This window comes from Palaemon carinicauda, chromosome 14 (genome assembly GCF_036898095.1).
Source record: "Palaemon carinicauda isolate YSFRI2023 chromosome 14, ASM3689809v2, whole genome shotgun sequence".
In the NCBI taxonomy this organism is placed as follows: Eukaryota; Metazoa; Arthropoda; class Malacostraca; order Decapoda; family Palaemonidae; genus Palaemon; species Palaemon carinicauda.
Window position 1 is genome coordinate 17,317,415 of NC_090738.1, and position 12,420 is coordinate 17,329,834.

A 12,420-nucleotide genomic window follows, 5' to 3' on the forward strand; every position below is an offset into this window, starting at 1 on the left:
TAGGTGGGGACACTCCTAATTAGAAGTGCTCATTCTAACAACCATAGCTAAAAGCAAAGGTTACACCAAGAAGGTGTAGGAATACAGACTAATCACGTGTGATAGTCCCCGGTGGTCCCGGCCCTCCCCCTCCCCCGACCGATGGCCAATCGGGGCGACGGGAGGGGGGAGACGAAAAACCGCCCGGTATGAATGAGACAGTCACACCCCGTGGGTACACTCAGTCCTCAATATGTCGGAACGTTGAGGGAAGACTGAGGAACAAGCATACTTGACCCGTATGTCATAACCAACAACCATCGAGTGAGAGGAAGGGTGTACACAGGAGGGGGGGGGATGGAATAGCCTCCCCAACCTGTGGGGGGGGGTATGGTACCGGGGAATCACCAGTGCGGGTGGTGGTAGACAGAGGGCTACCAACTGGAGATCCCCTCAACATGACATGAAAATCCCAAAAATATGATCATAACAGAGTAAAGCAATAAATACAATATCAATGCACAAATACATAAAAATAATTAATGAATTAAAAGCGAAATCACGTAAGTAAGGCTAGGCATGCAGAAATAATATGACGAGGAGGGACTCGGGCGAGTGGTAAGGGAGGAAGCATGACGCCATCCGCAGATGGAAAGCTGGGGTACCAACCTGGTACTGAAGCGGTAGATCGAACAGTAAAAACAAAGATACGCGAGGGTCCCACTCGAACCAAATGTAAAACTAGGTGGAGCATAATAAAACTAAAAGGTTTAATAACAATAAGAGAGACTGTCGTCTTTAATTGCTCCTAGAACTAGCGAAACAATCTCAATGGTGACACTATCTACCAACCTGCACGAACGTAGGCATACCAACATAACCTACGCCTTGATGAAACGCAAACACTGATATCATAGGATAACAAAAATAATGCTAGATGAAAGCATATAATCGGTGTACTATCTGAATGTAAGGAAAAAACTCCTAAAAGTTCGAACAAATATTAATGACTGACGAACTAGCGAAAAAGGGCAGAGCCGAACTATGAACGGTAAGAACGGGGACGCCGTTCATATATGAACACTTCTCAATTAATAAAAACAAAGGCTACACTGCCCAATCACGCTTAAACTCATGGATAAAGTACTTAACTTCGATGGGGTATCTTGGGAATCGGCCATCAATGATAAAATAATGATAAATCCAAGGGTAAACACGAGAAAAAACACGGACTTGATAACAACAGGTGCTATAAAGGAGTGTTGGGCAAGCGTGGGTAGAGTTAGTAGTACTGATCTGCGAGGCAGGGGAGGTTGAACCGCACCTCACTATTGAGGGATTTCGAAGAGGAGAAGTCTAAATGGTACGAGACCTCAGGTATTTCGCCCCAGTACAGTATATACCGACACCATTAGGTGAGCAAGCTAGTTCAACCTAGCATTCCTATAAATTTTTTCTCTGGTCATATTAGCAGTTATATTCCTTAGAAATGGTGCATTAGGAGCATTTCACTAGGCGGTACAGGATTGAGCCCAGAAAAGATAATTTCGCTGTAAATGTTGGATAATTATCAACACTGCGTACAAGTGTACACATGGCACTGGTGTCATTGGTATAATTCTGCACCTATAAAGAACAGTCCTAATGTCACCAGGATGACACTTAATAAAAAATGTATTGCACTGCAAGGTGTCAACACCTTTTCACCCAATTGAAAGTGTCCCAAACAGTTCACTGTTCATCGCCGCGCTAGACGACAGGTTTCACAATACCTGCCGCCACAACAAAATGTTTTAAGGTGTGCACTTGCTTCGCATAATGTTTATAGAATTCTCTGCAGGATTTCCAACCAGTGTATGAGTGGAGTCTCTCAAAGCCCATATACTGAAAAAAGTTCAGTGAGGAAGCAATCTTTCTCGGATCATGACCTGCGGGTGTGCTATCAGGATCCGCAATGCGAATGAAGTAGTTGAGCTTCGCCCTCAGTTGTTTTAGGGATAAGTTTATCTTGAGGTTTTGCTTTTAAATTGCTGTCCTCCCCTGAGGTCTGAAGTTCTTCGAAGATAGACCTTTAGACACACTACTGGACATAGTGAGACATCTTCCTTTAGAGGGAAGATTCTCTAGGGACCCCACCTTTTGGTGGGTAGCTTGATTTTGGCAAGAAATGTAGGATCAGAAAAGAGATTCAGTTCTCCCACTTCTGTGAACTGAATATGGCCCTCGTCTCTTGATAGGGCTACTATTTCACTCACTAGACCGAGGCTATAGCGAACAAAAATATCACTGTGTTAAATCCTTTAGAGAGTAACCTTCATTGTTCAAGGTTGAAGCATAAATTAAGACTGTCCAGAGACCATGAAATGGGCTTCGGAGGGGCTGCTGGTTTAAGTCTAGCGCAGGCCTTGGGAATCTTGTTGATTTCATTCGCCAGGTCCACCTGGAAGGCGTATATTAGAGGTCTAGTCAAAGCCGACTTACACGTAGTTATTGTAGTGGCAGCCAAGCCTTGTTAGTGAAGGTGGATGAAGGAGGACAGACAGAAGTCTATTGAGATTTCTTTTGGGTTTCTTGCTTTAACAAAAGCAACCCACTTCTTCCCAGATGATTCATATCGTCTTCTGGTTGACTAATTGTATTCTTCTAGAAAGTCTATACTGTCTTTCGAGATCCCAAATTTTTCTTGACTGCTGAGGCGAGAAAATCATGAGATGATGGTTTTGGGTTCTGTGATGAAGCAAAGTCAGTCTATTTCTGAACCAATTGGGATAAAGCTTGGTTCGGTAGAGGGATCAGCCTCAGCTTTAGTTCCATTACCAGAGGGAACCAATTGCTCTTGGGCCACTTGGGGGACACTACTGCTGCAGTTCCCTTGAAGGATCTCAGCTTGTTGAGGACCTTCAGCAGGAGATTCGTTGGAGGAAACAGGTAGATCCGGGTCCATCTGTTCCAATCGAGGGACATGGCGTCCGTCGCCTCTGCCAGAGGGTCCTCGTGTGGGGCTAAGTATCGAGGTAGTTCCTTTTTGTCGCTCATCGCGAAGAGATTGATCTGCAGTTCTGGGACTTTTTCCAAGATGAAGGAGAATGAGTCTGCATCTAGGGACCATTCTGACTATCTGCTTTAGCCTGGATAGAGCATCCGCCGTCACATTGCGGAACCCATGTAGGTTAACTGCCAATAAGTGCCATCTCTTTTTTGCTAAACGAAAGATGGCTAACATCATATGATTGATGTGGGGCGATCGAGCCTTGTCGGTTCAGACATCTCACTATCACTTCGCTATCCAAGACCAGCCTGATGTGGGCTGATATGTGAGGGGATAGCTTCTTCAGCGTCAAGAGGACTGCCATGGCCTCCAGAATATTGATTTAAAACGTCTTGAACAGGAATGACCAGGTCCCTTGGGCTTTCCTTTGATGGGAGTGACCTCCCCATCCTTGTGGATGGTCACCGATGGGGGAAGCGGTTGTAAGGGAACGGTCCTTGTTAAGCTCTAGACCTTATACCACGGCTTGTATAGTGATTGTACCAAGGTCGGTACTGGTCTCTGTAGATCTCTTCGAGCGCTTGATGCATATCTTCTCCTGACTCCTGACGCATCTTTCAGCTGTGCTTTTAGTGCTGGGTCTGTTACTGCTGCAAACTGGAGAGAGCCCAGTACTCTTTCCTGTTGGCATCTTGAGATCCTGTCGGATTTCAGTTGTCTCTTGACAGAACCCGCAATCTCTCTCCTTTTCTTTGGTGGAACTCCTGAACTGGAGAGAGGAGAGACTTCTTTTAGTTGATCTTGAATCTCAGATGTTCCAGGAACTGGATCACTTTCTTGGATGCTGCCCACACCAGCCAGTCGTCCAGGTATGCTGCTACCTGAACGCCTTCTAGGCGTAGTTTTTGTAAGTGTATCCGCAAGTTTCATGAAGATCCTTGGGGCTATGTTTAGTCCAAAGGGCATGGGTCTGAAGACACTGTTTTCTGTAACTTGAATCCTAGGTAGGAGAGGGGGCGACTGACTGGAAGGTGCCAGTAAGCATCTGCTAGGTCTATTGGGACTGTACGCCCCTTTTGGTAACAGAGTCCTGATGTGTTGAAGGGTTAACATCCTGAACTTTTTGTTCTCAATGAATTTTTTTGAGTGGCCACAAGTCTAGAATGACTGAGTTTGTTCGAGTCCTCCTTGGAAACAAAGAACAGCCTTCCTGGAATTTGATGGACTGCTTTCTTTATAACCTTCTTGTTCAAGAGTTCTAAGGTATATTCTTCCAGTAAGGGGGTGGAGTGTTGGAAGAACTAAGGAAATGAAGTTGGAGATGTTCCATTTCCATCCTAGTCCATTTTTTATTAGGCTGTGGGCCCAGGGATCGAAGGTCCAACGATCTCCTTCCTACCTGGAGCATCTCATTGCTTAGATGGTCCTGAGGGTTTCCCACCCTGATCGCGTCCTCCCCTGCCTTGAGAGGGGTTTGAGGAGCCCCGTCAAGCTCCTCTTCCTTTCGGGCGAAAGGTAGTGGTGTGCCTCTCAAACCCTGATGAGGGAACAGGAGACTAAAGAGACTAGCGGCCTCCCTTTCTCATCAGAACTTCCTGGAAATGAGTGCAGGTCTACAGAATGCCCCAGAAAGGATAATTTTCCTAGCTAAGTCCATGGGTACCCTTGTGAAAGACTTGTGCTTTCCTCAGAGCGAGGAGTGCCTGCAGAGAGTTCGTTTTGACCTCGGCAACCATAAGACACGAACCAAGGAAACAGATGACCTCGAGCATCTGGGGTAAAGACTTTTTTCCCAAAGGAACTGGTCCAAGAGATCATAGCCACAGCAACCACAGAAAACGGGAACCTTCTCCAAAAGTGGGGCATGAGCTCAAAGAGGATCAGCAGATCTGCACAACTTTCTGCCATGACTACGACCACGAAGCCTCAGACCACTTTCCAGATGGTCCCTCAACTGGTGACAGTCGCCAATCTTTAACCCCAACGTTGTGAGGCAATCTACTTCCTTTCACCTTAAGTCACAAAGGAAATGGCCTTAAGAGATGTTCACCAGGAGATAAATCCTTCCGGGGCTGAGTAGAACATGGTCACGAAAACAAATCCACAGGACCCGACACCCAAAGAGGGGTTCCAGGTAGGAGGCAGACCTTGTCACTGTTGGGATCGCGGGACCTTTGATCACTGGGCCCACAGCCTATTAACAAATGGACTCCGGTGGAAATGGAACAGAATTCCACCCCGTTTTCCAAAATTCTTTTAACACACAACCCCCTCGCGAGAAGAATATACCTCAGAGCTCTTGAACAAGATGGTAAGATGGAAAACGAAGTCCAAATTCCAGGGAAGGCTGTTTTGTGTTCCCAAGAAAGAAACTCATTGTCATTCTAGACTTGTCTCCACTCAAGTTCGAGGAGAACAAGTTTCGGATTTTTACTTGGCAACACACAAAGACCCTTCTACCAAAAAGGAGCAAACACCCTCAATAGATCCAACAGATGCTCACTGGCAATAGATCCAACAGATGCTCACTGGCATCTTCTATTGAGCCGCCCTTTCTCCTCCTACCTAGGATTCATAAAAAGGAGCAAACACCCTCAATAAACCAACAGATGCTCACTGGCATCTTCTATTGGGCCGCCCTTTCTCCTCCTACCTACGATTCATGCTATGTAAGAAGTGGTTCTTCAGAGCAATGTCTTTCGGACTGAATACAGCCCCAAGGATGTTCGAAGCCGGCAGACACAATCATCTAGCAGCTAAACTCCGAAGGAGTTCAATTACTAGCATATCTAGACGATTGCCCAGTATGAGCAGCATCCAAGACTACTTGTTTGCAGGTAGCCAACAAGTGATCCAGTCTCTGGAACACCTGGGCTTCAACATCAATCACAAGAAGTCTCTCCCTCCTCAACTCAAAAGTTCCAATGGCTAGGAATCCAGTGGGACTTTAAGTCACATCATCTTTCCATTCTATTCAAGAAGGAGAGAGATAAAGGGACCTGTCAAGAGATTAATCAGTCACAAGAGAATTTCATTATGCCAACAGGAAAGAGTATCGCACTCTCTCCAGTTTGCGGCAGTGACAGACCCAGTGCTCAAGACAGGTCTCAAAAGGATAAGGTGGCCATTCTCACGAGAGATAAGTGCAAAAGAATTGGTCGTACCAGTTCAAAACCTTTCATATCGACGTTCAAGAAGCTCTGACAGTTTACCTGACGTTAAAGAGACTATCCCCTTGCAGGACAATCCACAGCAGATTGGCCCTGAACAACAAAGGGATAGTAACAGTCTAAATAGACAAGACTTGAGATCATCTCACATAGGACATGTGATATTAGCCACCTACCACCGATAAGGAAGAGATGGCACCTATCAGCAGTTCACCTACAAGGGTTCAGCAACGTGACAGCGGATGCTCTATACAGGTTAAAGCCCACAGACAGAATGTTCCCTAAACGCAGACCCATTCTCCTTCACCTTGAAAAAAGTCCCAGAACTGCAAACCGACCTCTTCACAATGAGCGATAACAAGAAACTACCTCGTTATGTAGCCCCTTAGATGGACCCTCAAGCAGAGGTGATGGACATCACATCCCTCGAACGGAACAAGTGGAACCACATTTACCTGTTTCCACCATCCATCCTCCTGCTAAGAGTCCTTGACAAGCTAAGGTCCTTCAGAAGGACAGCAGCAGTAGCGGCCCAAAAGCAACTGGTTCCCTCTAGTTCTAGAACTGAAACTGAAGCCCTTCCCTCTGCCGGACCCAGCATTATCCAATCTGGTCAAGAAGTCGACTGCTTGTGCTTCATCCTTGAGAACCAACAACCTACATCTCACTATTTTCTCGCCCTAGCGGCGAAGGAAAGGTTTAGAATCTCTAAGGATAAAGTTGACTTCATCGAAGAGCACAAGTCGAGTTCGACTAAAAATAGGGATCATCAGGGAGGAAAGGTGTCCTTTGTGAAATCAAAGGAACTGACAAATATCGATAGTTTTCGGTCAAGTTTTCTTCATATTCCTACTCGAACAAGGCCTGGCTTCCACTACGATTACCTCGTGTGAGTCAGCCCTGGCTAAACCACTTCTGTACACCTTTGGAGTGGACCTCTCGAGTGAAATCTTTAATAATATCCTAAAAGCATGCGCTAGACTCAAGCCAGCAACCCCTCCAAAGCCCATCATGTGGTCTTTGGACAGTCTTGCACCATGCTTCGAATCTAAATGAGAATTGTACTCTAGAGGATCTAATAGACTCAAGCCAGCAACCCCTCCAAAGCCCATCACGTGGTCTATGGACAAGTCTCGCACCATGCTGCGAATCTAAACAATGAGAATTGTACTCTAAAGGATCTAAGTTATTTTTCTGTTAGTCATAGCCTCAGGGGCTAGAGTTAGTGAAATAGTGGTGGCCTTATCTAGAAAAGGCCAAATTAATTTCCTAGTCAGGAGAACAACCTTTTTCCTGATCCTGCTTTTCTTGCCAAGAACGAGCTATCCAAGAGGTGGGGTCCTTGGAGAATCTGTCCACAGAAGGAAGATACCTCTCTGTGCCCAGTAGTGTGTCTTAAGGTCTATCTCCGAAGAACCTCAGACTTCAAGGGAGGACAGCTCATAAAGAGGCAAAAACCTCAGGATCAAACCTACCCCTAAGACAACAGAGCAAAGTTCACCTACCTTATTCGCAGAGCGGATCCTGACAGTACACCCGCAGGTTACGATCCAAGTTAAGTTGCTTCTCCGTTGAACTTCTTCCAAAACAAGGGCTTTAGAAGACTGCTCATACACTGGGTGGAGATCATCCAGTCTCTCTTACAAACACTATACGAAGCAAGTACATGAGAAATAAACGTGGTGGCAGCGGGTAGCGTTATAAAACCTATCGTCTAGCGCTGTGATGAACAGTGAACTGCTTTGGGACTTTCCAGTGCACATCAGGTGCAGGGGGGCATCTACCCTCGAGTGCAAATCACAACAATGATTAACATACTGTTCCATATAGGTGCATATGTGACCAATAGCACCAGTGCCGAGTGAACGTTGCTTCACAGTGTTCATGCATTCCCAAAATCTGTACAAGTCTGTCAGATTTGGTTTCACATCTCCATTGAGTGGCATCATTTCGATGAAATTACATATTTTTTCGTTAAGAGAAAATATGGACCCTGATGTGTTTGCAATGCTGGATCAAATTCATACCCTATTGTAACTACATTTGATAATCTAGTTGCAAGGTAGAAATACTTGATGTATTTGAGTCTTGTTGCTGCTATCTCTGTTACAGACTAATAAAGCATATTAGTTTTAATTAAACCCTAGAAGGGCCTAACTTGAAATCAGTACAGATTACCAAGGTACTGTATGTGAAAGGTAATCTCTTAAGTGTTACCTTCCGTCCCTACGGAAAATAAGGCCTTGAATCCTTATTGTCAATGTCGACACTTTTCCTGCAGGGGGCAGGAAGCCCTAAGCCAGTTCCAAGCTTAGTGGAAATGACATAACAGTAATGTCATATACAGGTCTAAGAGACCAGATCAGGACCACATTCAAGGTAGAAGGCACTTATACAAACCCACAGATATAGTACTTTCAAGTTAATTCTCTGGTGATCTTCCATCAGGATGACATGGCTGAGCCCTAAAAACAGATTTTGAGCAAAGCGAAAAATCTATTTTTGGGTTAGAGCCATGTCGTCCTGATGGACCACCCTTTTGCTGACCCCACCCGAAACTACTCTATGGGTATTCCTGCTTAAACACAATTAAAGGAATGGCGGCCGGTAGTAGTGCGGATAGGAGGTCCACTGGGTACTTATATCGGCACCCCCTTCTTTCGCCACTTCCCCCTCAGAGTTAGATCTATTCGGGGTGAAGATTGCTATGTGTCGTATCAAAAATACGTCCTGATATTACGCGATATCCTTAAATTTTTCAATATGGATAAATTGCCCCAGGAGTTAAGAATTCTGGAGACCTTCGGTTAATTCTCTGGGAGTATCACTGTAACAAATAGCCCTTAGAAAACTACCTAAACGAACCTTCTATCAGGACGACATGGCTATCTCACCCAAAAATAGATTTTTCGCTTTGCTCAAAATCCGTTTTATATAATGTAGGGTTTTATGATTATTGTCGGAAAGAAATGTTTTAAAAGGTCATTTAAATACATAATTAGATTGGTACCCTATATTGTATAACTTCCAATGTTTTGAATGTTATTGATGACACCCGACCACAAAACCATAACTTGATAGTTATGGTAGTTAACCCCCCCCCCCAAAAAAAAAAAAATCCTACCAAGAACCATAAACTTTCAATACACCACAAAATACACTCAAGTGTCATTTTCTACCAACCATTTTTTGCACCTTTTTATATCTTTACCCAACTTTCACCACTAGGAACAAAAACATTTAAATGCAGAAAAAATAAGGTCATATTTTCTGACCATATCTCTATTTGGTATGAGAAAAATGTGACTTAACAAGCCTAAGACTATCAGACCATCTACCACTAACCTCCCCCCCCCCCCTACTTTAGCATTAGACAGGTCCTATTTCGGACATGTCTCACATTCTGTAAGTTATAATTACAATATCATACTGTATACATTAAATATACAGTATAACCTAATCTTAAGTTCCATTTTGCAGACGTTTAGTGTCTTCAGATTAGCCATATTCTATAGGTGATATACGCAGTTGGGTGTTATATATTACTTGTGTATTTCATTTTGTAGTAACTCGACTTGTGTAAATGAAGAGGATCGTCGGCTCATGAAAAAGTAAATTAACATGCAACAACCAATATAAGGAAAAAGATTACAGGTAGTCTAATGACCAATTTGATTAAATGCAAATATATGGAAAATGATTAGATGAATAATAGATCAATTATTGGATAACAGTAGTATGCCTGCTCAAGTTGATGTGACATTCTATGAGTAACTAGAACCAGGTTTAAGAAATTGGGCAACTATACCCAACTTTGGGGAGCGCATCGTGATACTGCCTGCTCAAGTTGACGACATTCTATGAGTAACTAGAACCAGGTTTAAGAAATTGGGCAACTATGCCAAACTCAGGAGTGCGCATTCCCCATAATACCAAATGTAGGTTAAGTACAGTATGTGTGGAATATATGAGTGTTACAGAAGAATGGGACCTAGATCAAACAAGAGTCAAAAGCTGGCAAGAGAAATACACTTACAGCCAGTGTGTGTGTGTGCTCTTGATCCAGGGGACAAAAACCTTTAACCTCAACATAAGTTTAACATTACCATAGGAATGAATCAAGCCATGGATGTGTGGGGCAATAACACATGCAAAGCAGTGGCCTTACATTTCTATCTTTTACGTGTAATGTAGTTAACGTGAGTTCACAAAATACCTCTACTTTAGAGCAACCTCCAAAACTACCACAATACTGCAGTGTATGTAAAATGTGCACAATTATTAATATATAATACTAAGAACTGTAATCTAGGAGCCTATACCAAATATACAAATGTAATTCATCTGGCAATGTAGATAATCAGTAACAAGTAAAGTTTTAATGATACCAAGTTGTATATTGGTCATGTCACCAGGTTTGATCACAACAAAATAGGGAATTCAACACTGGTTTCAATCTAAATACCAGTAACGAGAGGCAACTACAAACACCTCTGCACACAGCCACGGCACGCGAGCGACCCTACGCACACAGCTGCAGCACGCGAGAGACCCTACGTACACAGCCGCGGCACGCAAGCGACCCTACGCACACAGCTGCGGCATGCGAGCGACCCTACTGCAAATACTGTAAGCCATTCTACAGTTATGGACCCCTACCCTTCCTGATGGACAAGTGAGAATCTGGGATTTTGGGTGGCAAAAACAGGACAAAAAGCAATTATTCAACAGTCGAGATTTAGGCCACAGACCCTGACAAACCCACTTAACCACCTACTGTAGTAGTACCCAGTTTACAGACCTAGCCAGGGCTTTCCCTTTCCAGGGCACAGAATTAGTTGGTGGCATGTCCCCACTCCCCAGGTCACAAACCTTCTCAGTCAAGGACCTACCGAAGAAGCAAGGCACACCAGATCCTCCTTCCAAGTTCCAAGGTCACAAACTCAAAAGTAAAGCTCAAAAAGAACCCAACATGATAAAAGTAAATCAAATAAATCCTTACATTATGAAAGTAAATCACAAGGAATCTTGACATTTACGTAGAATTGAATGTAAACGTAGAAACCTATTTACCACTTCCGAAGTTCCAAGGTATGGTAATGCCAAAGCCAATGTCAAAATGCGAAGAGGAACAATCCCTGCACGTTTGCACGACTGAATCCATGACAGTCGGTCAACTGATTGACAAGCACATTTGAAGAAATTGAACGCATGAATTCCAAAATCGCAGATAATTGAATAATCTTGAAACAAAACCAACCAGGCTACAGCACGAACTGTTCGTTCGACGAAAAGCAAATGTCCAACAATAAATCATTAATATTCATCCATAGTTCTTTGATTTATAGTCAAATATCTTAAGTTCAGAAAATATAAACTGCAATTTATGGTTAAGTAAAAATATTTAATTTCTTGAATTAATCTATGGCATTTAAATCGAAAAATAATGATGACGCTATTAGAGAGAGACAAGTATATTTAAGTTATCCATAGAAGCTGTTTCAAATGACAATTTCTTTATCACTAATCAAAGAAAACGACCAATTTACCCTTGGAAGAAAAATGGACGGTCAGACATTTACATTCAATGCTTTAACAAAACCAATATCAGAAAAAATAACATGGCAGAGTAAGTACCGTACATCCTTAGGATAACAGTTAGGAACAACTATGTATCGGAAAATATTTCCGTAATCTTTAGTCATAAGATTCTAACTTGCGTGCATCACCCCAAAAATAAATAAAACAAATTTAGTTAAAACCAACAATACCCTATGATATACTATAATGTATTTGTGCTTAACTTGTGCATTATCTGACATATGTAAAAAAAAAAAAACATACAAATTTAGTTAAAACCAACAATACCCTATGATATACCATAATGTAATAGTGCTTATAATATTCATCATGAGGGTATTTCAAATAAATTATAGAAATTACTTATGAGCAGTCACTCGATATGGTAGCGGGAACGAATCCGCTGAAAACAGCAAAAAAAAAAAAAAATGGTAATTATCGGCTGTTAAAAAGCTTCCAAAAGTGAATAAAAAATTGCTGTAATTGGAGCATAAATTATATCCAATGAAACAATAGAAATTGATAAAGAATATTGCACAACTGTCACTAATGAAAGCACACGTGTCATGAGAGCAATTAACTAACATTTACTACCCTGGTTTTAATTGAACATTCTTTTAATTTTTATTTATAATAAACGATATCGGTGTCAATGACCTTCGATGTCATGATGCTAGAAAACTTCAAATCAATCAAGCAATC

The 12,420-nt window shown here is 42.7% G+C and overlaps 1 protein-coding gene across 4 annotated transcripts in view; it reads right to left on the reverse strand.

The window, feature by feature from the left end:
* The window catches only part of LOC137653446 (uncharacterized), a 245,199-nt gene that overhangs the window by 232,401 nt on the left and 378 nt on the right, over positions 1-12,420 (reverse strand). The window lies entirely within an intron of this gene.